Source organism: Tamandua tetradactyla, chromosome 14 (genome assembly GCF_023851605.1).
Source record: "Tamandua tetradactyla isolate mTamTet1 chromosome 14, mTamTet1.pri, whole genome shotgun sequence".
NCBI lineage: Eukaryota > Metazoa > Chordata > Mammalia > Pilosa > Myrmecophagidae > Tamandua > Tamandua tetradactyla.
In genome coordinates this window covers 60,778,621-60,804,474 of record NC_135340.1, presented here as the reverse complement: position 1 = coordinate 60,804,474, position 25,854 = coordinate 60,778,621, and positions in this window count along the sequence as shown.

Here is a 25,854-nt window from a genome sequence, read left to right as displayed (position 1 = left end):
GCTAGAGCTATCAGGCAAGAAAAAGAAATAAAATGCACCCAAATTGAAAGGAAAGAAGTAAAACTTTCACTATTTGCAGATTACATGATTCTATTTTTGGAAAATCCTGAAAAAATGTATGACAAAGCTACTTGAGATAATAAACAAATTCAGCAAAGTGGCAGGATACAATATTACTGTACAAAAATCAGTATTGTTTCTATTGCAAGTAATGACCAAATGGATGAGACATTTAAGGAAAAAATTACATTCAAAATAACTACTAAAAGAATCAGGAATCTAAGAATAAACTTAACCAGGGATGGAAAAGACATGTACATAGAAAACTACACAACACTGCTAAAAGAAATCAAAGAAGATCTAAATAGGTGGAAGGGCATTCCATGCTCATGGATAAAAAGGTTAAATATAGTTAAGATGTCACTTCTACCCCAATTGATCTATAGTTTCAACATAATACCAATCAAAATTCCAATAACCTACTTTGAAGACTTGGAAAAAATAGTTATCAAATTTATTTGGAAGGAAGAGACCTTGAATAGCTAAAAATCACTTTAAAAAGCAAAGCAAAATGAGAGGAGTAACAAAAGTTTATCATAAAGCCAAAATGATCAAAATAGCATGGTCCTAGCTCAAAGATAAAATTGTTGATCAATGGGATAGAATCAAGAGTGTATAGCTAGACCACCAAATCTATGGTCAATAGATCTTCAATAAGGCCCCAAAATCCACTGAAATGGGACAGAATAGTCTTTTCAATAAGTGAGCATTGGAGAAATGGACATCACTAGCCAAAGAATGCAAGAGGACCCTTACCTTACACCCTATACAAAAATAAAATCAAAGTGGATCAAAGATTTAAATATGAGTTAGTACCATAAAGCTTCTAGAAGAAAATATGGGGAAACATCTTTAAGACCTTGCAATTAGAAGCAGCTTCTTAAACTTTACCTGCAAAATACAAGCAACAAAAGCAAAATGGATAAACTGAAACTCTCAAAATCAAGTGCTTCTGTGCCTCAAAGGATTTTGTCAGAAAGATGAAGAGGCAGCCAACTCAATGGGAGAAAATGTTTGGAAACCACATATCAGATAAAGGTTTGATATCCTGTATACATGAAGAAATCATACAACTCAACATCAAAAGTACAAAAAACCAATTATAAAATGGGCTAAAGATATGAATAGGCATTTTTTCTAAGAGTAAATACGAATGGCTAAAAAGCACATGAAGAACTGCTCATCTTCATTAGCTATATGGGAAATGCAAATCAAGAAAACAATGAGATATCATCTCACACCTGTAAGAAGGGCTGCTATTTAACAAAAAGGAAACTACAAATGTTGGAGAGGATGTGGAGAAATTGGGACACTTATTCACTACTGGTGGAAATGTGTAGTGGTACAGTCACTATGTAAGACAGTTTGGCAGTTCCTCAGAAAGCTAAATATTGAGTTGCCCCACTATCCAGTAATACCAATACTCAGTATATACTGAAAGAGGTGAAAGCAGTGACACAAATAAATTATTGCACACTGATATTCATATCAGCATTACTCACAATTGCCAAAAGATGGAAAACAATCTAAGTGTCAATCAACAGACAAGTTCATAAACACAGTGTGTCATATACATGTGAAGGAATATTATGCATAAATAAGACAAAATAAGGTCCTGAAGCATATGACAAAATGGATGAAACTTGAGGACATAATGCTGAGTGAAATGAGCCAAGTACAAAAGGATAGATACTGTATAATTGCTCTATTACGATTCTGGTAAAGGTAAACCCAGGGGTTAATAATGTAGACAACAGGGGACCTGGAGATAAAAAGAAGCTAAAGATGGGTGAATGGTTACCTAATGATGTTGAACTTAAATGTAAGGGAATGGATAGAAGTTATGGTAGTTCATTAGTAGGGTTATGAGTGATTTCGCCATATTGAAGGTGAATATGCTTGGATGGGGTTGTATAGAGCCATGAATCCCAATAAATAATACCACAAATATAAATAAGTTCTTGCAGGAACTAATTCAAAGGCACAAATCTTGCACAAAAAGTCAATAACAGAGTGATATAAGGGGAAAACCTAGTATTGAATGCTATGACCCATTGTTTACAGGATGTCATCAACAGTACTAAAGTAATACCAGAGGTAAATAATGTGTGTGTGTAGCAGGGGAGGGGGGTGGCGACAAGAGTTAAGCAGAGGTTTATTTTTGTTATTTGATGAGGGTGTGTTTATCTGTTATTTTTCTCTTGGGAGCAATAAAAATGGTCTAAAGTCGAGAATGTTGTACAATTAAGTGAGGATACTATAAAACACGGTTTGTTTGTTTGGACATTATTCATGATGCCTAATGGATGGAGGTAACCAAAGTGTACATTGACTGAGAAGCAGAAAGGTGGACTGTGGTGTATACATATAATGGAATATTGGGCAGCCAAAGAGGTGACGAAGCTGTGAGGCATGCAACAGAGTGAATGAACCTTGGGGACATTATGTGGATCACTTTTAGAAAACACTTATAAGAAAATTAGGGCCTAATTTGTAAGCTCACATAGCCACCACATTTAGTCCTGACTTGTGTCATTTCTAGATTCTGAGATGCTGTGGTAATTGTGTATAACCTGGTATTTCCCTGAACTTTGGGTACGTGTGTAACACCTAAGACCCAGTGTTGGAGCTCTGCAGCTCTGAAATTCAGCATTGCTATATATAGCAACTGTTAAACTGAAAGAGATCAGGCTTCAAGCAAAGTTAAAAATGAAGCTGGTGTGTGATGTGCTTTGAAGTTTATTGTTTTTTGTATATGTTATTTTTCACAAAAAGAAAAAAAAATATTTATTCTGCCTCTGGTGTTTTGGAACAACTAGAAGGAAAAATCTTAAATAATGAAATGGTAACCCAAAACAAGCTTTGAAATCTGTTCTATAACTACTTGTTGAAGTATTCTTTGTAAGTCATTGCTTTTCCTTTCTTTTCCTTGTATACATGTTATATTTAACAATAAAAAACATTTAAAAATAAAAATAAATTCTAAAAAAATTAAGCTGATTTGGTTGAGACTAAGGTGAATCAGAATACAGGGCAAAGGAAGATATTGTATGTATTTTAGAGTGTCACCTATTATATAAGACCAAAGGAAGAAAGTTTTACTTTGTCCAAAACCTAAATTTTCTGTGGCAAACAATCTAACTCAATCTACCTGGATAGTTCATTTAAACAACCCAAACACATGGAACCCAGAATGGGAACAAGGCATTGTAATTCTGTATAGCTTAATGTTATACCCGGATACATCTCAGAGTATGTTGGGTAGATTTCTTAAAAGTATTGGCAAAGTCCCTTAAGGAACTGGAGAAAAAGTATGGCACTATTAGCCTTTCCCACCTACGAAACCTACGATACTCTCTCAAACACTAGGACTCCCAAATTAATAGGATAAGCCCTTTGTTTTGAGGCTTGCTCTTATGAAACTTAGTTATGTAATGGAGAAGCTAATCCTACCTATAATTATGCCTAAGAGTTACTTCCAGAAACCCTCTTTTGCTCAGATGTGGCCTCTCTCTCTCTCTCTAAGCCCAACTCTGCAAGTAAAATTATTAACCACCCCCATGTGGGATGTAACATCCAGGGGTGAAAGGCTCCCTGGCAACAGGAGACCTGACTCCCAGGGTTAAGCCTGGCCCTGGCACCGTGGCATTGACAATGCCTTCCTGACCAAAAGGAGAGAAAGAAATGTAACAAAATAAGGTATCAGTGGCTAAGAGAGTTCAAATAGAGTTGAGAGGCTATTTTGGAGGGTACTCATGCAAACTTCAGCTAGATATTTTTAATTACTAGAGTTTGCCAGACCACCACCAAAACCATTCCTGTTAACCCTGAAGAACATTTAGGGTGGTATCTGAGATTCTGTAAAAGTTTCACATGCTAAGATTACTTTCCAGAAAGCTACAACCTCCAGATGGTTCCTAGGCCAGGTAAGTCCTGAAACCCAGAGGGGCCAGCCTCTCCAAGAACATCAACTAGTTCCATCCCACTATCCTATATTGTTGATACCCCTTTGCAACATGAAAAAATTAGACTGGGCATAGCCCGAATATCCCTAAAGATTGGGAGAAGGATCAAAGGGAAAGGAAGAATTATAACAAAGAAGATATGACTTAACAAATAAGTATGACTACTGAATCATTATATTGATATTTCTTTTAGTCTCCAGTGTCTTGGAGCAGCTAGAAGGAAAAACCTAAAATTGTGGAACTATAACCCATACCAAACTTTGAAATCTGTTATATAACTATTTGCTAAAAATGTACTTGGAAATTCATTGCTTTTTTGTATATATGTTATATTTCACAATAAAAAAAAACTTTAAAAAAAAACCAAGGGAAATGGCAGCTGGACTTGGATAGTATTCAAAGAGATGCAAAAGAATGGTGTCCAGTTATAGGGAAATTTTATGAGCAAACACAATTGGACAAGATGTGAATAGATCATATAAATCAGAGAGTAAGAAGAGAAATATTGGATGCTATTAAGAAGGTAGGTATTGCCAGATCCTGGGTGTCCTTGAATACAAATATAAGGTTTTAAGACTTTTATGTGCAGCTCAAGATTCCCCAATGTTTGCTCCCTTAAAGGAAACACTTAATACAATATCTGCACAATTTCAGCATTCAGTAAATGTTTGCTAATAGGAGTAGTAAAAATAATGGCTGTATAGTGTGTCACCATATGGATAAGTATATTTGTGTATTTTTAATTTAAGTGTCTATTGGTTCATTGTTTTACTTCCCCATTCACCACTCCTTGGGGTCTATCCTTCTCAGAAAATCAGAATCTCCACAATCTTTCCTACATTAAACTCCTCACACACTCCTATCATGAAAATAAAGTTTCTCTTGACAAAGAAGAGTTTTTGAGAATTTGGAAAAACAAAAAATAATTTGGACATCAAATATCAATTGCAATCTCCAAAATAATGTCCCAAAGCTATGAAGTAGTTAAACATAAACTACTGTTTTAAAGGGGAAAATACAGCTGGAAGAGATGGCTTTCTCATCCCCGAAGCAAACAGAACAATCACATATGAGAAGACTGACAGATTCAAAGTGTATTTGAAATATATTTGAAATGGAAAGCTTCACTAAAATAAAAATAGTAAATCTAAACATTAAAAAACCTTCATCAAGTGTGGTACACAAAAGGTTAATGTTCTTTGCATGCAATTCAGATCTATAAACAAATAACCAAAATGCCTCCATATAAAAAATGAGCAAAGTATATGGACAAAACATTCTCACTAGAGGAGATACAAATAGAAAAGAAATGCATGAGGCAAATATTTCAATCTTCCTTACAGTAAGAAAATAGTACTAAGGTTAACAAAATTTTGGTATGGCTTTTAAACTTATGTACAGCCAAGAGTTCTGTTAATTGATGCAACTTAACTTCACAAATATGCAACGAAAGAACATTCATATCCTTTGACCCAGTAATCTCACCTCTGGGAATTTTTGCTAACGAAATAATTCAACAGAAGCAAAAGCCAAATGCATAAATATGTTGGTTGTATCATTTCATACAAAACAAAACAGAAACAAACAACAGAAAAAGTGAAAACAACCTAAATATTCCACAATAAAAGAATGGTTTATTAATTATGGAACATCAGCAGAAGATAATTGAATGAGCCATTAATATAATTATGAAGGCTATATAACAACATAAAACAGATTCAAATAGAAAAAATTTCTCACCAACTCTATAATATTAGTGTGTTCTGAGGATGTAGAATGGATTCTGGGGAAAGCAGACTGTAGCTGAACACCTGGATGGTTTTGAAGACTAGTTGAGGAGAAAAGGATCAGAAACTTGAATGTTCTTTAAATAGAGGGAAGAGAACCAAAAGTTTTCAAGGGGACTCAGAAGCTGCAGAGAACTGATAAAGATGGGAGCCTAATGGGAGAAGGGCAGGCAAGGAAAAATGCCCATGAGGGAGGAGATTGCCAAGAAGTGGTTTCAGAGAACACAAACATGTAATTTGTACGTTTAGATTGTTTGCCATTGATGCATAGTGTTAACTTTCTTTTTGCCTTCCTGTCAGATCTTTTATATTGCCTCCTAATGCTTTCTCTACGTAAATTCTTCAGAAGAACTTCAAAAGAAATTCCACAGTTGGCCTAATGAAGAGTGGCCAAGAAAAGAGAGTGTGAAGCTACTTCAGAATTAATGGTATAGATTTAGGTAATTTACTAACCCTCCTGGTACTTATGTTTTCTTATCTGTAATTGGGATAGTAATAGCATCTACTTCCAAAGTCTTGCTGTGAGAATTAAATGAGTTAATCTATGTGTCTTAGTTCTATGGCTTTTGTGACAAAAACCACACAATGGATTGGCTTAAATAACAAGAGGGAATGTATTATCTTGCAATTTAGGAGTCTGGAAGGTTGGTTGCACTGTCGTGGGCTGGTGATCATCCTTTCATTCCTTGGCTTTCCTGTGCCATGGGGTTATCCAATCCTTTCTCTCCATGGTTCTGTTTTCTCTTGGCTCCTGTTCCACCAAGTGGCTTTACTTCCATAAAGCTTTGATTTTAGTAGGCTCAAAGCCAAACCTCAGTAAGCTGGGCAATACCATAACTAAAAATACCATCTGAAAGGTCCTATTTTCACTGTGTTCATACCACAGAAGTGGAATAAGATTAAGAATATCTGGTTGTTGTTGTTGTTTTAATTTCCAGGGTACCTAATTCAACCAATCACAGTCTGCCCTCTGGACCCAAAAAAGACAGGTTTTTCCCATACACAAAATCCAGGGCAGGCCACGGTGGCTCAGCAGGCACAGTTCTTGCCTACCATGCTGGAGACCTGGGCTCGATTTCCAGTGCCTGTCCATGCAAAAAAAAAAAAAAAAAATATATATATATATATATATATATATATATATATATATATATATATATATATATATATATATATTCAGTCCATCACAACATCCCAAATGCCTTAAGCCATTTCAGTAACAAAGCTAAGTACAAAGTCTCCACAAAATCTGTTATTGGTGTTTTGGACCCTGTGGCAAAACTCTTCTCTGCCTGATGGACCTATAAACCTAGAAAATAAGTTATTAGCTTCCAAATACAACAAAGGGGCAGGCATAGGTTAGGTATTCCCTTTACAGAAAGGGGAAATTGGAAGGAAAACAGGGGTCACAAGTCCCAAGTAAACCTGAAACCAGGCAGGGCAAACTGCAGACCATTGGAGTGATAGTCGTACACATGCCAAGCAATTAGGCAGCAGCCATGCTCTCCTGGAACACTGGGATGTACAACCTACCCCCTCTGAGCATCAGAATGGCCACCATGCTCTCTGTTAATAGGAGAAGACCCCACTATCTTGAGCACCACAGGGTGGTGGCACTTTCCCTGAATATCAGGGTGCAAGACTTGCCACCTCCTAGGGCTAGTGCTAGGGCTTCCCCCATTCAAGCCCAGGGGCAGACAGCTTTTTCCACATCCATAGATGTAATCCCCTCTCTTGACCTGAGGCAATCTTTTCAGTCCAAACCTGTTTCCATGGTCTGTCCTTGAAATCACTCTTCCTTAGTTTGTTTCTTGTCTGTCCATTTCAGTCCAGGCTGGTAGTGCTTCTGTTCATACAAAATTTATGAAAACTTTGTTGGCTTTATGTGCAATTCAAGGGGATGCAAAATATCAGACAAAGGGACTTTCTACAGATCCTTACTGGATAATACTGGATAAATGCATTCCCAGTCCTGACTTCCTCTGAGATATATGACTGGATGCTTTCAGCCACCCCCTTTTTAGCAAAGGGCATTTGTTTTAACCCACACATGGAACCCTGTTCTCTGGGGACTCACTTCCAGAAGCTCTAGGAGAGTCCTGATAAAGCTGCTTCTGGCCCCAGTCTCAGGGACACTATCTGGATAGAAAGAATTTTCCTAATCACTGATTTCTGATTCCTTTGTGCTTAAGAGTTTAATTCTTAACCTATCTCTCTGCATTTTACTATAAGCTGCAACATCTGTTCAAAGCAGCCTAAGTTTTTCTATCAATTACCTCACAGTTCTTCTGGCCTTTACCAAGTCAAAAGCCATCTCCACATTTTTAGGGATTTGCAATTGCAGCACTCCACTTTCCAGTATCAAAAATCATCTTAGTTTCTATAACTATAAAAAATACCACACAATGAGTTGCCTTAAAACATGAGAGGGAATTTATTGTCTCATGGTTTCTGAGGTTGGACAGCTACTTCCTCCCAGGGTTAGTAGTGTTCCATCAGGTTGGTGATCCTTGAGGTTCCGTGGCTTTCCTCTCATGGGATAATTGTGCTGGTTTGAAAGTATTATGTCCCCCCAAAAAAAGCCATGTTTTAATCCTGATTCAATCTTGTAGGGTAGCTATTTCTTTTAATTCAATACTGTAAGACAGCAATTTTGATTAGGTTATCTCCACAGAGATGTGGCCTCCCCAACAGTGGATGTGACCTTTAGATTACATGAACATGTGACTCCACCCATTCCAGGTGAGTCTTCATTAGTTTACTGGGATCCTTTAAAAGAGGAAACATTTTGGAGAGAGACAGAAACAACAGAGCTAACAGTAAGAGCAGAGACATAGATGTCTGGAGATGCTTGGGAGCCCAGCAGACACTGACTGTCGTGTGCCTTCCCATGAGATGTTAAGCAAGCCAGAACCTGGAGAGAGTGAAGGGAAGCCAAGAGACGAAAGCCAGCCCCAGAGAAGCAGAGTGAGGAACCCCCACAGGAGCAGAGGCTGAAAGTAGCAAAGTCCAGGAGCAAGGGACCATCAGATGTCAGCCACTTGACTACCCACCTCACAGAGCTGTTCCAGACCAGTCGGCCTTTCTTCAGTGAAGGTTTCTTTCCCTGAATGGCTTAGTTTGTATATTTTTATTGGCTTAGGACTGTAAACCTATAACATCTTAAATTCCCCTTTGTAGAGGCTGTTCCAGTTCTGGTATATCGCATTCCAGCAACTTGCTAACACAGTGATGCTCTCTCCTTTCTCTTTGGGGTTTTGATGACTCCCAACTTCTGCTCCTTCATGAGATTTTCTCCTTATAAAGCCTCTGGTAATAGGATTAAGTTCCAATATTGTTCAATTAGGCCATATCTTAAGTAAAAAGAACATTTTCAAAAGGTCCTATTGACAGTGAGTTCACATCATAGGAATAGATGAAGACAAAGAACATGTTTTTTTTTCTGGGGGTCTTCATTCAACCTACCAGAATATATAACCCCCCTAGAATAGTATCTGGCACAGAGTAAGCCCCACGTACATGTTTATTATCGTCAGTCATCATCATCGTTAACGAGAACAGGGATATTATAGCCATAATACTTTAAACTTAATTTAATTTAAATGATTCTGACTATAAAAAAGGAAAGCTACCAGGAAATTGATGATTCTATGAGTTGATTTGAGATGTCAAAATGCCCGACTAAAGTTTTCCTTGGAATTGTGAGACAGCATCTAAATATGTTATATTAAAAAGGGAGATAGAAAAGGAACTTTAAATTGAATCTTGGTATTTGTCAAACATGGACCATTAGGGGCTTAATTCAATGGAGGTAAAAGGGAAATATTATTATGAGATAATATTTCGGGCAGAGAGAGCTTATGAGGATTCAGGATCTAGGTAGCAGAAAGTATTATGAGATAGGGATCCTTGAGGACAGTTTACTGCTTTCAGGCCAGGGGACTGAAGATTTACACCAGTCTTTATCTAGGGCTCAAGGGCAAGAAGTTTGTCAGTTTACTTCTGAATGACAGGTATTGTGAATTACATACGCTGATACACACACACAATGCAAGGTGGCAATTCAAAATGATATGCACTCTATTATTGCACTTATGTTCAGTTAAACATAATGTTTAACAAGATTTTTAAAATGACATTATATTTTTAAAAAGCTATATTGGAGTTGCAGGGCTAGAAAGTATTTTTTCTAAGTATGTGGTTTAACTTAGAGATGTTTAGTAGGTGGCCATTCACAGCAAAACAGAATAAAAAGTTGAATACTAAGTTAAATAATGAGGTAGGAAAAATATTCTTCTCATCAGGAAAAACACAGTAATAATAGGCCTGAGAGAGAACAGGGGTATAACAGCCATAATACTTTAAACTTAATTTAATTTAAATGATTCTGATTATAAAAAGGAAAGGTACCAGAAAACTGATGATTCTATGAGTTGATTTGAGATGTCAGAATGCCCAACTAAAGTTTTCCCTGGAATTAGGAGACAGCATCTAAATGTGTTATATTAAAAAGGGAGATAGAAAAGGTATTTTAACTTGAATCTTGGTATTTGTCAAATGTGGACCATTGGGGGCTTAATTCAATGGAGGTAAAAGGGAAATATTATTATGAGATGACAGGAGTATACGAATAAGATATAAATTTAGAAAAAAAAACCTATACTTTTTCAACTTTTAAAATCCTGTTCAAATCCTCCATTATATTTATAGTGTGATTTGTTGATTGCTATGTCCAGGGGTTTAAATTCAGATACTTAGTTTTTAATGGGAGGCATAAGTATGTGGAAGAAAATCATTAACCTAGTTTTTAAGTTGACTCAAATAGAATGCTTAAGTTATAACCCAGATAACTGTCTATCTGCTAGTATTTAACTGATTGGCAGGAACAGTGCCAAAACAAACACTGAACCTTTGAAGTCTTTGTTTGCAAATCAAAAGCTTATGAGTGAAGTGTTCATAGGAATAGCTTTAATTAATTATTGAACATATAAATATGTCTTTATTTCTCAGAAGTGGAAATAATGGTTGAAGTGCTGAAGATGGGGTGGATTTAAATGCGTGGTGAGGCTGGACTAGGTCTCCTGCTTCCTAGCACAGCTTAGACATGCGTGCACACACACACACACACACACACACACACACACACACACACACACATGCAAGCGCGTGCTCACCGAGTTTCTTTGTAGATAAATTTCCCTTACTGGCTGGCTGCAGGTGTTTTGGAAGAGAGACCAGAGCAGCTGCAATTTCTACTCCCACCTTCTGATTCAATCTTGATCCCAGCTCGTTGCATACCTGGGGCTGTAGGCTGGCAGTGGGCCCTGGGGCACGGGGCTGATTGCTCAACTGGAAATGTATTGAGAAGAAAGGAAAAAAAGGAATGAACACATTAAATGCATTTTGGTCTGGGTTTTGTCTCACTGTGCAGAAGGTTCAGGGCCTGCTGGGATTCCAAAGCTTTGTATAAACTAAATATTACAAGAAACAGTGCATCGCCACAGTCGTTGCTCAGTGCTATTTCTCTTTTTATGCAGTAGGAAAGATTTGTCCTTCCATACATCATTTACAACTTCCTGTGATGATTCCTCAAAGCTAGAAAATACTGTATGCTGTGTATGAAACACAAGGAACAAGGAGAGTTCTATGCTATAGTATTTTCCTCACTTAGCATTTCTAAGTAAAATGTACCTGTGCTAGTTTGAAAGTGTTGTGCACCCCAGAAAAGTCATGTCCTTTAATCCTGCTTTTGTTGTAGGGTGTAAGCACTTTTGAGTAGATTCTTCCAAGGAAGATGTGGCATGCCCAGTTGTAGGTGCAACTTTTTAGTTAGAAGGAAATTTGACTGCACCCATTCAAGGTAGGTCTTGATTAGTTTAGAAGAGTCCCTTAAAAGGGGAAACATTTTGGAAAAAACCTCAGATGCAGACTCTTGGAGAGCAGTTGCTTCAGAGCTGACAGAGCTCCAAATGCGGATGTTTTTTGGAGGGAACAGAGGGAACAGATGCCTAGTCACGGGCAGAGAGAGAGAGATGTTGCCATGTACCTCCCCATGAGATACTAAACAAGCCAGAACCCAGAGTTGTGTCCCTGGAGAAACTAAGTGAACGCCTACTAAAATTAGAAAGGAAACCACTGGCATCTGAAGCTGGAAGCATAAAGCAGAAACAAGGAACAGCAGACACCAGCCACATGCCTTCCCAGATCAGGCTTACTTGAGCCATGTTATCTTTCTCTGGATACCTTAGTTTAGACATATTTATGGTCTTAGACTGTAAACTTGTAACATATTAAATTCTGTTTTTAAAAGCCATCCCATTTCTGGTATATTGCATTCCGGCAGCTTAACAAACTAATACAGTACCTGACACCAACCGCAATAGCAAGAAACAAATGTCAAAAAAAAAAATAAAATAAAATTGATGACAGCAGAATCCACATGATTAAGAGCATGTGCTTTTTCTCTTAGTGCTGATTTCTCTTTTATAGCTAAGATGCTATAATAAACAACAACATAGTTTTCCCGAAACTATAGTACCATGCCACTTAATCAGAAATCAAATGTTGAATGTCCTTAGTGTTCTGGAACAAGGCTAAGAATGAAAAAATCAAAAGAGAAAAAAGGCAAGAACGAGGAGACAGCTGTCACAGAGCCAGTGCCCTAAACCTCCCTGGAAAAGCCCGCAGGCATCACTCGGGGTCCTGAGGCATGTTATAGCACACCTAATACTGTCGCATACATGAATATACTTGTCTTCCAGCCTTAAATTAGAAATATGAATTTAGAAGAGATGGAGCAAGAGAAAGAAAGAGAAAGAAGAGTGGGAGGGCCACTAAAAGCAAGCACTCTGATGAAAATTCTCAGCTGAAGGCAGCCTGGCCACAAGGGAGCAGCCAGGAAAACTTGAAAGGAGAAACAGAACAGCTTGAGGCCATTTGATGGCAAGGAAAGAAGCCTCGCATGCCTTAATAGTCTCCAGAGGCAGCCATTTTATAGAGCACAGCAAAATCATTGATGTTCCTTGCATGGTGTCATTAAAAAATTAAAACAAAATTATATTCAGTGCCTTCTATTTTAGAAGGTCAGGGTGAGATAGAATGAACTTTGGAGAGATTTTTAAATGAAACATTTAAATGTTTAAAGGGACTTCTTACTTGTAAGAGTTAATTAAATTTAAGACCCTTCACATAAAACATTTCCTCTTTGACAATGCCAAGAAAATGAGGACTTACTGTATAAGGTAGTTATGTGACTACTTTGCAATTATATTCTCTTTAAGATATGCAAATAACACATCGCATGGCTGATCTGCATTTATTTGCTTCTTTCAGTGGTGGGTAAGTGTAGGAGGGGAGGTCAGCCCAGACCTCAGCCTCTTGGCTGTGAGCTCTGCAAGGTCTTAAAATGTTCACTGGGCCTTGGGAATGGCCAGTCATCTCTAGGAATTAGCATTTGCCACCCTGCCATGCCAGCATGTTGCCTAATACGTACCCTCACACGCAGGTGTGAGGGCCACACACATGGATCCAATTCTGCCCTCTAACTCTGTCTCCATCTGTGAAGGGAGTGGAGTTTGTTAAGGTTTATTTAACTTTGCTCACTTCTGACACCTACCACCTCTATTCTAGGAAAGGACGCTGTCAAGGATAGTCTAGCCTCTCCCGACGCCCACCCCAAATGCATACACTGGCAGAGTCTGTTATCTGTGGCTCTTTTAACGTGAAACCTTAGGTACAATGTCCTGAGGAGCAAGAACTAAAGAATTTAAAATGCCTCCTGAAAACCATAATATATTTGAAACACCGGCAACATCAATGCTTTCCAAGTTGTCTGGGCAAGTGAGCTACAGGATAGTGGTAGATTCTGGGAAAACTAATTTTAACATATATTTTTAAAAATTGAAGTCTGAAGAATTGTAATTTTTACAAAAATCCCATTTTCCATAATTATTTTTGTTTTTAAAAAAATACATTTAAGAGTGCAGTTTAATACAATATAATTTCACATTATACAAGTGTATATATCTATACCATAAATATCTAATTTAGCGTATGTATATCCTATATGCTGTGTTTATACAGGATTTTATATATATATAATTTGCACTTTCATTTTGAGTATTTCAATTTGTCATATATTCTCTTGACAAAAATGGATAAAATGGATCAATGGCTCCAAAAATTGTTCTCTGAAGCACAGAACAATGATGGAGAGTGAAACACAAGCAGTATCCCCTCTGGATAACCTTGTTGATGGAAATAATGAATGGGACTCCAGCAGGAATATGAACTTGTATGTGCTAGAAAATGGACTCTTTAAGAGTAGTGATTTCCAAGAACCAGCAACAGAAAAGTAGAATTGTAGAATATACAATTATTTTTAAATCAGATTCTATTTGATCATTGAGCAGTTTTCTCTTAGTCTACAATGAGTTATCTTTTAATAAAACTTATCAAATGGCAACATGAAATCATTTTACTGTTCTCATAATTTTCAAATAAAGTGACATTTCAGAAGTGAAAAAATGCTTTCTAGTATGAGTTGATAATTTTTGTCACAGAAGAAAGATAAGAGTATAGAAGCATTGTCCAAAATTGCCTTCCTAAGAGTAAAAACAAATAGAAATGGCTCTTAAACTACTGCTAAGAAGGTTGCAAACCAACTGCAAAGTAATGATAAATATTATAACAGAATAAAAAATAACAAGCTGTTGACATAATTTCTCTATAATATGATACTGTTGGATGCTATTAATATCATAAGCATATACGGGAAACAGAAATTATCTTGTGTGCACATGCACAGACTTCAGATTTTTCTCATTATATTTAGATAGAGAGAAATCAGCTTTCAGCACAGTTATAAAGCATGTAAGAAGGAGAAATATCCTGTGATCCTTCTGTTTTTCTCCAAACTCATGGGGATACATAATAGAGATTTTAGGGTTTTGTTTTTTCAGTACTTGATGATTATTTTGTGAGGTGACTGGAAAAGGCAACTTTGGACCATGGTGAAAGAGTTTTAGCTATGTGTGCTAGTAAAACTTGTGACACAGACAAAGAGGTTGCCTTTGAAAGTCAATCCAAACAGTTTTCATTTAACATGAATAGATGATTGTCACTATTCATTGCTCTAAAACAGTCCAGTAGAACTTTCTACAGTGATGAATATGTTCTCTCTCTCTCTGCTCTATCAGATACAGAGCCTCTAGCAACATGTGGCTATTCAGCACTTGAAATGTGACTAGGTCAAATGAGCAACTGAATTCCTAATTTTAGTTATCTTTTAAGAATATGAATTTAAATATCCATATGTGGGCAGTGGCTACAGTGCTATTTCTCTAAAATAGGTTTTATTTGATGAAATAAATGGACCCCCTGTGGGTCCATCATTTCATTATGCCATGTGAAGAAACGGGCTGCAAGTCAAAGACTGCTTTCTACTCAGGTTTACTTGCTCTCAGGAAGAAATACACTTCTTTGAGTATTTGAATTAATATAATTAAAAACATTTCTTTTCTACACTGATAATACCAATAAGATAGTACCTATGATTTTAAGTAGTCCATTCAAATGACCTATTTCAATAATATACTTAATATATTGACTAGTCTGACCCTAAAAATTAAGAGGAAAACATTTTGATTTTTAAATTGATAACTTATCAGGATTTCCTTGAAGACCAAATATTGGTATGGATGACTCTCTTACAAAGAGTTTAATTTTCTTATTAATTTTTTTCACTAATTGGACATGGAACTTGATTGCATATTTATTGAATTTATTATTTCTTATCTAAAAGAAGAAAATTTATGGCACACAAAGCAACTAGAGTAGGTTAATAATCTAATCACTGCAATTTTCCCAGCTGAAATATTCAACAAACTTTATATTGTACTCAATATATTCCTTAATAGTATATCTTATGGAATTCTAAAAATAGCCTTTAGTGAGAATATGAATTATTGTTTAATAATTTATAGGCCCATATTTGAGATGAAGATCAATAACAAAATTAAGCTGCTATACGTTGCTCCTATTTCTCCAAATCCTTTCTTCCATTCTCCATCTTCTCCAGCTTGATATCCATGACTTGATGGCCTCCTGACTGTCCTCTCTAAAATCGATTCTCTACATTCTCACCAGATCTCAACAGAAAATCCATACTGGATACGTCTCAGCACTGTTTAAAGACTACTGTGGTTTTCTCTATATTTGCAATAAGCAAATAAGCACCAAAAAAAAAAGAAAATGGGGAAGATATTCCCTTAACAACCATCATAAAAAAAGTATATACTATTTAGGAGTAAATTTAACAGAAAAGATACAGAAAATGAGAAAATCTGAAGAAAATAAAAAATCAGAAATAAATAGAAATAACATACCATGTTCTCAGATGGGAAACATTAATAGAATGAAAATGTCCATTTTCCCAATATTCATAAATATTAATAAATACATTCAAGCGAATAAAATGTTTATGGAGATTGAAGTTCATGTTTTGGGGGCTGGACAAAAGCATGTGAAATAGATAAGAAAAATAATGTCTGAAAATAGACAAAATAAAAACAAGAGTATTGAAATGTGCTTCGCCTTATTAAATATCAAAACACACCATGAATTTTCTGTAATATAAAAATAAGTTGTGACATAGAAATAAGAATCAGCGGAATCAAATGAAAATTTGAGACATAAACCACAATTGATATGAAACTTTAATTGTCATAAGGTGGTATTTTATTTATTTATTTATTTATTTATTTATTTATTTATTTATTTCAATAATGCTCACACAACTGGCCATAACTAAAATATAAAAAATATATATTTATATTATCTATATATACTATAGATATAAATAGCAGATGAGCAGAGAACACAAAGGTTAAAAAAAAGTAGAAGAAAGTATAGTGACCATATGATAAAGGAGAAGGGAAGCTCTTCATTAAGACAAGAAATCCAGAAGCCATAAAGCCTGCAAAAATAATAATATCTTTCTATAAAAAGTTATAAATTTTTATATGAAAAATATTTACTGTATAAAGCTATTAGTTAAATAAAGGTTTGTAAATATAAACACATTCACATTTGAATGTACATGGCAGGCAAAATATTAATATTAAACAAAATTCCTTACAAATTCACCTGAAAAACCTAATGAACAGCAATAGAAAGTTGCACAAGTGACAGAAGGGTAAAGCCAGATGGTCTATAAATGCATCCCCCAAACCCTAATATCTATTGTTTGTGGGATATGGGGAAAGCAATGTTACCTTAATTTGCTATTGTGCATATGGTATTTTCTTTTGCAGAAGTAATTTAGCAAAACAGGACATTAAAATTTCAAAATATTTGCACATAATTTTCAACCCCGTCATCCTATGCTGGGAGACTATTGCATAATATTAAAACCAATGTGTCACCATACATGTATAAGGATGTTTATTTCAACATTGTTCATTGTGACATAAAACCCAAAAAAAAAAAAAGGTAATAAACACCAGTAAAACAATGGTTGAATAAATTATGATACATGCACATAATGGAGTATTTTGCAGCCATCAAGAAAAATGAATGAAAGCTACACAAATTAACTTATAAGGATTTCCATGAGGTATATCTGACAAGTTGTGCAATATAACCTGTTTTCTAAAATGATGAAAGTTGATACAAAGAATGAATATATGGGTTTAAAAATGAATGTAGAAATATTGAAAGATGGATGTATGTTTGCAGATGATTTTTTTTGGAATGGATAAAATTATGGAATAGTACACACCAGTCTGATTAGATGCATCTTCCTATTGTCTTTTTTCATGGGCAGGCACCTGGAACTGAACTCGGGTCTCTGGCATGGCAGGCGAGAACTCTGCCTGCTGAGCCACTGTTCACTGCCCTGTCATCTTATTTTAATGGAGGAAATAGTGAGAGTTTGTTACCAGTGGAGGTAGAAGGACAGGGTAAGGAAAGAGTTTGGCAAAATAATATATTAGATAGATTGATAGACAAGTTAGGAGATAGATATAGATATTGATAGGTGTCCATTTAGGAATAAAGATAGTATGTGTGGCATCATCTTTTTCAGGGAAAGAAAATAGATAGATCCATACTTCTGCCTTATAAAAGAGATCTAGTTGATAAGATAAGAAATATACAAATAATACGTGTAAAATGATTCTATCAAAAACAAAATAATCCAGGATTAAACAATTCTATGATGGCACCCAAACACCTGCAAGATGCAACTCAAACTACTTACCATGCCATACAAAGCACTTCAAGAAACTTACCTGTTTCCAAGACTTCTTTTCTACCACATCCCCTGTAATATACTGCACTCTTGTAATAGTTCTGAAATGCTTCTAGTGGCACATATGGACTCGCAGACATGATCACACAAGATACATTATTTAGCAATTTCACGTCTTTGATAATACTATGTATTATTGATCCCTATGTCTAGAATCATATCTTGAATGAGATTACTTTCAATAAATGCTTATTGAATGAGTTAGTGAAGGCATAAATGAATGAATGATGTGTTGTTCTCTTTCTGGAATGCTCTTCAAAGATTTCTTCATTTGAATAATTGTCATGGCCCCTTTCCTTTTCAACTTATGCATCATCTGTTCCCTGGAAGAGATGAACTCCTTTGAAGTTCTTTAATAAGTATCCCTACTCCACACACCCCTTATTCCTATACATAGCATCTCTCAGTACTTACCACCTTAGAGTTGTACTATAAGATTTCATGTGCACCATGCAGGAGGCCTGGGTTCGATTCCCGGACCATGCACCTAAAAAAAAAAAAAAAAAAAAAAAAAAAAAAATTCACGTGTATAAACTTCACTAGGTAAAAAGTCATTAAAAAAAAAGTGTCGGAGCTGATTTATGTGTATGTTCCTTATGTGTAGCACAGTGCTGACATATAATCGATGTTCAAATAGTGTTTGTAAAACTAATGTTGTGAGCTGAGGAAAGCTGCAGACTTTGGCTTTAGAATTGGAAAGATATTATCGTTATCTTCTTTCAAAACTTGCCCCCAAACAAATAAATTTATGACACAGAATTTGGCACTGAAACAGAATATATTACAGAAGAGAAATTCCCAGAAGTTCAGAACAGAAAATTTCCCATAACTTTAGACTGAAGAAGCCCAACCGACTAATCACATAATTATTTTTCAAAAATCTAGATAGGGGACATCTTATTGAAATTTTAAAATACCAGGAATAAGGAAAAGATCTAGAAGGTCTCAGAAGAAGAAATAAAAATGTCACATACAAAGGGTCAAGAATAAAAATTGTTTTGGACTTATTCAAAGCAGGAGGTAAAACAAAGTATAATATTCTGAGAAAATGTTTTAAATGTAAATTTTATGGCAACAAAACTATCATTGATGTGTGAGTATAAAATAAGGCTATTTTAAGACATGAAAAGTGCCTCCAAAAAATTCAGTTCCTATTTACACTTTCTAAGGAAAGATATTTTCTGCAAAAAAAGGAGAAAAAGAAAGAATAAACTAAGAAGAGGGTGAGCATGGGCACACAGAGGCTCAAAATTAAGAAGAGAAGGAAATCATTCTCAGAATGATGTCTTAGAGAGCGGATCATTTGAGTGAAGCTGCTGAGGTAATCGAAATAATAAGATTATCAGATCACTTTGATCATGTGGAAAAATATTCTGACCTTTGAAAAGCTATGGAAGCATATAGCAATAGGTTCAAAGAAATCTAAGCAAATGAAGAAATGAGAAATAATCAAAACACTGAATATGGATTTAATATCCTAAGCTTTCTGATCAGGATATAGATAGTCATGCTCACACCAGCAATGAGAAAAATCTGGATAATCTTCAAAGTTACAATTTTCATGAGGACATCAGTAAGCTGAGTTTGAAAGGCAACTAAGAGAATTGAGTTACTAAAAGTAGGAGGCCTCTTTGGGAAATTATGGAACGCAAGTATTGTTTCACCTTAGCACCTCTAACAGAAAATGGGAGGAAAAGGCAGTAGTCAGGAAGTTAGGGAAGACAAAAACAGCTAAAATCTTAATAAATTCTAAAGGACTAGCTTGGGTTGTGGTAATAGTTTAGAATTCCTGGGAGGACATACACGGAGGGGAGTTTGTATTCACTTGTGGATTTCTTTTTGCAAGCAACAACAGTCTGATGCCTGCAGAGAGGCAAATATTATCCTGTAATGGGTTTAGGAATGATGCCCCTGAAGAAGGTGAGGAAGAGGAAAATTCACCTTGGAGGAGGAAAGAAAACCTGCCTGGACCCAGGATCCTGTACTGATACCAAGCAAAGTACTGCTGCCACTTGTAGAAACAGAGAAACTCTTTCCCGTTCAAATACTCCTATCGGGTGGGCCACAGTGGGTCAACAGGCAGAGTTCTTGCCTGCCATGCCAGAGACCCAGGTTCAATTCCCAGTGCCTGCTCATGCAAAAAAAAAAAAAAAAAACAACTCCTATAGATGCAAGCAGAATTTGGATTTTGGATTATATCAGGGGAGACATGGACTATGAAGAAAGGTATACATACAGGATCCAGGAGCATAGATCCTGCCTGACTAGTCCTTTTATTAGTTAATTTTATTTCCATTTTGATTTATCCTGTTAGATATTTTCTGAAATTCAGTGATCTGTGTTTGTTGTAATTTATAAATTTCGGCAATTATTCTTTGAAATTTTTTCTGCCATGATCTCTCTCTTCTTCTTATGGGGTTCTCAGAAAATTAAGAAATTTTAGGACTAGGATTACTAAGACATTTCTTTCCTTACTAAGTGCCTTGGACTACATAAAAAAAACAGCAGTCTATTTTGCAGAAGGGGCAAGAACTTGGAAAAAAGCTCCCTTCTATGAGCCAGTCATGCATGATCTGTGGAAAAGTGAGTAGGAAAAAACAGCATGTCAGTCCCTACTTTAAGAACAAGGTAACAGCAGCCCCTGATGGGGAATTTGATGTCTGTGGCGCACTGCAGATAACTATAGAAATGAGAAAACCCAATCTCAGTTCAACTGATAACTAAATTGACTCAAGCCCACATGCAAACAGTCTGACAGTAGAAGTGCTCTTATTTCATGCACAAACAATCTTTAGCCTCAGCCTCTCCTCTTCTGTTATGTACATTGTCCACAGTATAAAATGACAAGGTACACAAAAAAGTAAGTGAAAACAGCCTATTGCTAAGAGATGAAGCAGTCAGCAGATACAGAATGGGTGATAACCAAGATGCTGGAATGATCAGACAAAGACTTTAAAGTAACTATAACTAATTTGTTAAATAATGTAATGGAAAAGTTTGGCATTACACATTAATGGATAAGAATTTTGAGGTTCATTAATAATCATGAAAAGAGCCAAGCAGGAATGCTAGAAAAAAAATTCAATATTAGAGGGGAAGAATTCTTTTGACAAGCTGATTGTCAGACTAGACCCAGCAGAAGAAAGAATCAATGAGCTAGAATATAGGTCAGTGAAAATTATTTAACCTGAAACAAAAAGATAAAAAAAGTGAAACAAAAAAAGCAGAGCATCAAGAGTATGTGACAATACTAAGCTGCCTAACACATACACAATGAAAATCCCAGAAGGAGAAGAGAGAGAACATGGCAGAAAATTTTTGAAAGGATATAAGATCAATATACAAAAAATCCATAGTGCCTCTATACACTAGTAATGAGAAATCTGAGGAGGAAATCATTAAAAACTTCAATTTACAATAGTAACCAAAAGGATAATATATTTAGGAATAAATTTTACCAAGGCCACAAAGACCTATACACAGAAAACTATAAAAATTTGATAAAAGAAATCAATGGAATAACATATTGTATCTATGAATTGGAACACTAAATATAGTTAAGTGTCAATTCTACCCAAATTGATTTATAGATATAATGCAATACCAATTTGAATCCCAACAACATACTTTGCAAAACAACAACCAAATTTAATTGGAAGGGGAGAGTTCCCTTAATAGCTAAAAATATTTTGAGAAAGAGGAATGAAGTGGGAAGTCTCATACTACTTGACTTTAAAGCATATTACAAAGCTACAGTGGTCAAAACAGCATGATACTGGCATAAAGATAGACATACTGACCAATGAAATTGAACTGATGCTCAGAAATAGACCCTCTCATCTATGGACAACTGATCTTTGATAAGACTGTCAAGCCAACCCACCTGGGACAGAGGACCTTCTTCAATAGACAGTACATGGAGAATAGGATATCCATACACAAAAGAATGAAGGAAGATTCCTACCTCATACCTTATAAAACCTTAACTCAAAATGGATCAAAGACCTAAACATTAGAGATAAGACCATAAAACTTTTAGAAAAAAATGTAAGAAATATCTTAAAGATTTTGTGATGAGAATGGTTTCCTAGACCTTACACCCAAAGCACAAGAAATGAAAGAAGAAACAGATAAATGGGATGTCCTCAAAATTGAACACTTTTGTGCATCAAAGAACTTTTTGTCAGGAAAGTAAAAAGGCAGCCTATGCAATGATAGACAATATTTGAAAACCACATATCAGATAAGGGTTTAACATCCAGAATATATAAAGAGCTACTACAACCCAACAATAAAAAGACAAACAATCTAATTTAAAAATGGCCAAAAGACATGAATAAACACCTCTCAGAAGAGGAAATACTAACGGTTAAAAGGCACACGAAGAGATGCTCAACTTCATTAGCTTTTAGGAAAATGCAAATCGAAGCCACAATGAGATATCATCTCACACGTACTAGAATGGCTATTACTAAAAAAAAAAAAAAAAAAAAACCCAGTAAACTACAAGTGCTGGAGAGGATATGGAGAAAAAGGTGCACTTATCCACTGTTGGTAGGAATGTAGAATTGTGCAGATGCTCTGAAAGTAGTTTTGCAGTTCCTCAGGAAGCTAGGTATAGAATTACCATGCAATCCCATTACTAGGTAAATATTCAGAGGAACTGAAGACAAGCACATGAATGGACATTTGTACACTGATGTTTATAGTGGCATTATTCATGATTGCCAAAAGATAGAAATAGCCCAAATATCCATCAACAGATGAGTGGACAAACTATGGTATATGCATGTGATGTGATATTATGCAGCTCTAACACAGAATAAAATCATGAAGCATGCAACAATGTGAATGAAACTTGAGAATAGACATTATGGTGAGTAAAATTATTAGCCAGCCATTCACAAAAGGAAAAATACTGTATGGTCTCACTATGTGGACAAACCATAATGAGAAAACTCTTGGAGTTTCTCAGGAGATAGAAAAGGGAGGAGAGTGGGCATTTGATACTGAAGAATACAGAATGTTCAACAGGATTGATTGTAAAGATCCAAAAATGATAGCAAAATACTGACAGTCGCACAATATTGGAAGTATAATGAACAAAGCTGAGTGTGAGTATTGTAGAAAGAGTAAGGCTAGGTGAATGTATGACACAAAAAAGGAAAGATGGAAGATAGAAACTGGACTGTACAAATTAGCAAAACCTAGAACAGACAATGACGGTGATTAAATGTACAAATTTAAGAAAATTCTTACATGAAGGAGAATAAATGGATGTCACTATTACAAGCTGCTGAAAATGGGGTAGTATATGGGAAAAATACAATCAGTGCTAACTAGGGTCTATAGTTAACAGTAGAAGCATTGCAATGTGCTTTCTTTGATTGAAACAAAGACAACTTACCAAAGCTAAATGTCAATAGGAGGGGGATCTAAGGGAGAGGTAAGGGATTTTTGTTGTTGTCAGTATTTCTCCTTTTTATCTTTTTAATTCTTTATTTACTTTTTTTATTTTTTCCTCTTCTTCCTTTGCAGAAGAAATAGAAATATTCTCATATAGGTAGTGAATGCATAATTATGTGATTATAACAGGAGACATGGGTTGTCACTTAGGATGGATTCTATGATGTGTGAATAAAACTGTTTAAAAAACAAACAGAAAGATACAAATGCTGGAGGATAAATAGAGAGAGAAAGATATACCTATTCACTGTTGGTAGGGAAGTAAATTCGTGCAGCACAGTTGGAGAGTAGTGTTGTTGTTTCAGAGGAGACTACGTATAGGGTTGCCATATGATCCTGCAACCCTGTTATTGCGTATATACTTGGAAAAACTGAAAGCAGGGACACAAATGGACAGATACGCACTGGTGTTTATGGTACCATTATTTATGATTTGCAATGGATGAGGTGGCCTAAGGATACATCAAATGATGAATGGAATAGCCAACTCTGGTGTATACATACAATGGAATATTGAATGGCTACAAGAAGGAATGAAGTTGTGAGGTATGCAACTAGGTCCACGAAATTTGGGACATTATGTTGAGTGAAATAAGTCACAAACAAAAGGACAAATATTGTAAGGCCTCACCAATATGGACTAACTATAATGAGCAAAGTCTGAGAATTGAATTCGAGGGCATAAAGTTTATCAGGGGATGGAACATGGGAATACATTGAGCAAGTGATGATCAGGAGTACAGGATGTTCAATAAGGCTCATTGTAAAGGTTCCTAGAATGTAAGCTCTTAGAGCAGTCAAAATTATTCTTGAGGTTTAAATATTAACTCTAAATTCTGAGAAGTTGAGTTCTTTGTGTATAACCTGATACTTCACTGAAACTTTGGATATTTTTGTGATACCTGAGACTCAAAGTTTAGGTTCTGTAGCTCTGAAAGTCAGCAGTCTCCATACAACTCTTAAAGAATATAAAAAAGGAATCAGACTTCAATTAGAGACCAAATGAATGAATGAATTGGACTTGGTTAGGATTAAGGTAAATCAGAATACAAGGTAAAAGATGATCTTAGCTGTATTTAAAACTAATTTCTTGTGAGACCAAAGAAAGAGATCTTTATTTCTTGCAAAATTTATATTTTCTGTAGCACACTATCTAATTTAATCTGTATGGTCAGTTTATTTAAACAATACGGCACCTAGAATAAGGAATGAGACCTTGTTATTCTGTACAAGTTAATATAATGTCCTGATATATCCCAGAATATTGGGGACATAAAATTTGAAAGTTTTTGCAAAGCTCCTTAAGAGTCTGGGGAAAAATATGGAAATATTAAACTTTCCTATCTTGGAAATTCCTGATATTCTCTCAAGCATTAGGGACTCCCAATTTAATAATTCAAGCCCTCAATCTTGGAGCTTACCCTTTTGAAACTTATTCCTGCAAAGAAGAAGCTAAGCCTATTTGTAATTATGACTAAGAGTCACCCTCAGAGAACCTCTATTGTTGCTCAAATGTGGCCTCTCTCTATCAACAAACTCTGCAAATAAATTCATTACCCATGCATCCACAGGGGTTATGACTTCCAGGTGTGTAAATCTTCCTGGCAATGTGGGACATGACGTCTAGTGATGAGCCTGGCCCTAGCTTCGTGTGATTGAGTATGTTTTCTTGGTCAAAAGGGATAAAATAAATGAAATAAAACAAAGTTTAGTGGCTAAAAGATCTCAAACATAGTTGAGAGTCATTCTGGAGGTTATTCTTATGCATTATAAGTTTTTTTAGTTTCCAATGTATTAGAATATCTAAAAGGAAATATCTGAAACTCTTGAACTGTAATCCAGTAGCCTTGATTCTACAGCAAAGCTACTACAGATGATAAATGAGTTCAGCAAAGTGGCATGATACAAGATGAATATTCAAGAGCCAGTAGTGTTTCTATATCGTATTAGTAAGAAGGAAATCAAGAAAAAAATCCATCTACAACAGCAACTAAAAAAATCAATTATCCAGGAATAGTTTAACCAAAGATGTTAAGGATATGTACACAAACAACAACAAAACTTTGCTTAAAAAAATCAAAGTTCTAAATAAATGGAAGGGCATTCTGTGTTGATGGAACAGAAGAATAAATATCATTAAGATGTCAATTCTACCCAGATTGATTTACAGATCCAACCAAAATTCCGACTGAGCAGAATTGGAGAAGGCAATTATCAATTTTACTTTTAAGTGTAAAGGGCCCCAAGTAGTCAAACACATCTTGAA